Below are 4,314 nucleotides of genomic sequence, written 5' to 3'. Positions count from 1 at the left end.
CCCTCCCTGGCCCCAATTGTGCACCAGTGGGGTCCCTCAGCCTGGCCTGTGCCCTCTCGCAATCTGGGACCCCTTGGGTGATGTCGGAGAGCGAGTTTTTGCCTGATCCCACAGGCCAGGCCGAGGGACCCCACTGTGCACAAATTTGTGCACTGGGCCTCTAATATATATATATCTAATCTAATAATAGACAAATATGCAAATTGACTGCACCTTTGCTACGACCAAGCCACGCCCACCAGCCAAGCCACGCCCACCAACCCATCAGGACGAATATGCAAATTATCAAAACAAAGATGGCGGCTAATTTGCATATCGCGACAGCATAGAAAGAAGCCAAGAGCTGCAGAAGGGAGCAAAGCTGCAGAGAAGCAAGCAAGCGGGGGGGGGGGGGAGGAGAAGGGAGGAGCGGAGGCGGGGTCGGGGGAGAAGGAAGTTGAGCAGGCGGGGCCGGGAAAGAAGGGGCGGGGTCGGGGGAGAAGGGAGGAGCGGAGGCGGGGCCAGGGGAGAAGGGAAAAGCAGGCGGGCTGGCAGAGAAGGCGGGCCGGGGGAGAAGGGAGGAGCAGAGGCGGGGCCGGGGGAGAAGGGAAAAGCAGGCGGGCTGGCAGAGAAGGCGGGCCGGGGGAGAAGGGAGGAGAGCGGGCTGTCGGAGAAGTTAGAAAAGCAGGGGGCTGGTGTAGAACTCGGGTGGGGGCAAGGGAGGAGAGCAGGCAGGGTGGGGTAGAGTGCAGCAGGAAACCCTATTGCAGGATTTTTCCTGCAACGGGAACGCTAGTATGTATAGATAGATAGATAGATAGATAGATAGATAGATAGATAGATAGATAGATAGATATAGATATAGGTATATAGATATATAGGTATATAGATATATAGATATATAGATATATGTGTGTGTGTGTGTGTGTGTGTGTGTGTGTGTGTGTATATTTTTTTTATTTTTATTTTTTTGCCAAATTGGTAAATGTTTTATTTAATTTTAAAAATTTTTAAACATTTTTTTTAAATTTATTGTCTAAAGTTCTACATATGTCTCCTTTTTCCCCAATTGACTCCCCCCACCCCACCACCACCAGTCATTCCCACCCCGGGCAAGCCCCCACTTCCCCAGTATCTGTGTCCATTGGTTATGCTAATATGCATGCATACAGGTCCTTTGGTTGCTCTCCAACCTCCCCCCGCCTCCTCTACCATTTGTCTCTGGACCTATTCTTGTTCATCAAATTATGTTGATCATTATATCCCACATATGAGTGAGATCATGTGATATTTATCTTTCTCCAACTGGCTTATTTCGATTAGCATAATGCTCTCCAGTTCCCTCCATGCTGTTGCAAATGGTAAAAGTTCCTTCTTTTTTATAGCAGCATAGTATCCCACGGTCCCTCCCCAGCTGGCTAACCTCCTTAAGTCTGCTTCCCCCCTACATTGACCTCTCCCCAGCCGTTCCCACCCCCAGCACACACCCCTACTGTCTGTGTCCATTGGTTATGCTCATATGCATGCATACAAGTCCTTTGGTTGATCTCTTACCCTTCCCCCCTTTTTCTTATATTTTTTTTAATGAGAAGACATGATTGTATGACACATGCACATAGAAAATAGGAAGAAGAACTAGTTATGGGAAGATGATAAATTTGCTTTAAGACAAATTTTCTAAACTTATGAGATGTAGACATGGGATAAATGTAGACATCAGGTGACTCAACTTTCTACTTTCAGTAGAGGGGCTGGCAACTAGGCTCACAGCTTAGTAAAATGGCACAGTTTTTGTTCCAATGAGAAAAAGGCATCCATTCAGGATAAAAAGTCCCATGCCAGGGCACATCCATTGTCAAGTAAAACATGGGTGTGATTATACTTATTACCTCATCTCTCTACCTTTGTGTAACACACAACTACACACTGTAGCTCCAGAGGGTATGATTGAAATGATTCTGTTTTGTGAAAATTTGATGGAACTCACTCATCTAGCTATCTCTGTTGGGAATATTTTAAATACAAACTCAATTTCTTTAACACTTACAGGATTTTTCAGGCTATTTTATATTCCATCAGCTTTGGTAAGTTATATTTTATGAGAAATTTGTCTGTTTTAAGTTTTTAAATTTATTGACATAAATTTATTCACAGCCTTGCTTATTGTCCTTTGAATGCCTACTCAATTTGTAGTTACATATATTTTTAAAATTATATTATTTGTCCTTTATCACTTTTCCTTCTTAAGATCATGTTTATTGATGCATAATTTACATACATAAAAAATTCATCATTTTAAAGTGTACAGTTATATGAGTTTTGACAAATGTTAAATTTTAAAAAATATGTTTTTATTAATTTCATAGAGAGGAAGAGAGTGGGAGAGAGGGATAGAAAGATGAATGATGAGAGAGAATCACTGGGGATCGAGCCTGCAATCTGGGCATGTGCCCTGACTGGGAATTGAAATGTGACCTCCTGGTTCATGGGTCTATGCTCAACCACTGAGCCACACAAGCTAGGCTTGACAAATGTTTACAAACAACATAAACAAGTTATGGAATATTTCCAAAAGTTGCTTTGTCCCAATTTGTGGGAATATTTTAAACTATAAATTCAATATCTTTTATAGATAGAGGAGTATTTAGATTATTTATTTAATCTTGTGTGAGCTTTGGCAACACAATTTTTTTCCATTTCATCTAACTAGTCAAAAGTATTGACTTTAAATATATTTAAGAGGTTTTGTTTTTATTCGTTTGATATCTGTAGGATCAGTGGTGATGTCACCCCTTTCATTTCTTAATGTTGATCATTTATAAATTCTCTTTTCTTTGTTCATCAATCTGGATATAAGTTATCAATTTTATTGATACTGTTAAAGAATCAGCTTTTGATTTCCTTAATTTCTCTATTTTACTGTCTTTTTAAAATTTCATTTATGTCTGTTCTCATTTTAATTTTTTCCCTTAGTTTATGTCCTTAAGTTTGCTTGTGATTCTTTTTTTTCTGTTGCTGATGAATACTTTTATCATTTGTATGCCTGAATATATCCTTATTTATATTTTATTTTTTCTCTTTTTTTCTGTTTTGCAGTGTCTAATCTGCTATTGAGTCCATGTAGTGGGTTTTTTTTTTAATATTTAGATATCGTATTTTTTATCCTTGTAGTTTGAATTGGTGTTTTTATATCTTTGGTTTCGCTCCTCATCATCCTTAGACTTTCCTCTATCTTTTTGAACATGTGAAGTATATTTATAATGGTTATTTTAATGTGCTTGTATCTTAATTATGTCATCTATGTTGTTTCTGTATGCTCTTATTAATTGCCTTTTTCCCCTCACTGTGTCTTGTTTGGGTTTCCTCACCTTGTACTGTGGCCTAGAAAGTTTCCTGCCTCATAGCATGCATGGAAATTTTTTATTGCATTACAGACATTGTGAGTTTTATGTTTTTGTGTGCTAGATATTTTTGTTTTTCTTTAAATATTTCTGCACTTTGTTCAGGGAGGCAATTACATGGTTTGGAATTTATTTGATAATTTGAGGCTTTCTTTTACATAAGGGTCATAAAGGTTGGATCTAAAACAGGCCAAAATATTGGGTCAATTTGTAACACTACTGAGGTTATACTTTCCTGAGGACTCTGCTCAATGCCTTGTGTGTTAGAGGGCTTTCCTTTCTGACTGGTGAGAACATAAACTGCTCTGGGCCCTGTGTTACCTCTAGAGATTATTCTATTTACTCCTTTCTGGTGGTTCTTTTCTTGGCCTTGGTGGGTCCCTCACAACATGCAAAGATTAGTAGTCAGCAAAAGACTTAAGAAAACCAATATTTAGGTAATAAATGCCCCTTTTCTTTGCACCCCCCTTCTCTTTGGTACTATGTTCCAAACTATGAACTCTGTCTTTTCAGGATGAAAAGGATGATTGCTGGCTCTGTTTGGGTTCCTCTCGTCATCCTGTAGCCTGGAAACTGTCTCCAGGCAATGAGCAGGGGCACTTGTGACTCACCTCACTTGTTCTCATCTCTCAGGATCAGTGTCTGGAACTGCCTTTTGTCCAGCATTTTATATATTTTGTTCAATTTTCTAGATGGTTAGGCAGGAGGACAAATACCATCCCCATCTTTCAATTATGGCCAGAAACTGAATTTGTAACGACTTCGGATATTGATTTATTTAATCCAACAGGATTTTCTAAAATCCCTAGAATTGGGTTTGATATACTAGCTATGTTTCTCAGTGTCCTAGAGTACTAATTATCTGGTCCCATGCTAGCAATAACTCAGAAGAATTACATATTCTCTACTTCCCTTCACATATATTTTAGGATAA

This window comes from Cnephaeus nilssonii (genome assembly GCF_951640355.1).
Source record: "Cnephaeus nilssonii genome assembly, chromosome: 12".
Classification (NCBI taxonomy): Eukaryota; Metazoa; Chordata; class Mammalia; order Chiroptera; family Vespertilionidae; genus Cnephaeus; species Cnephaeus nilssonii.
This window is presented reverse-complemented; position numbering follows the sequence as displayed.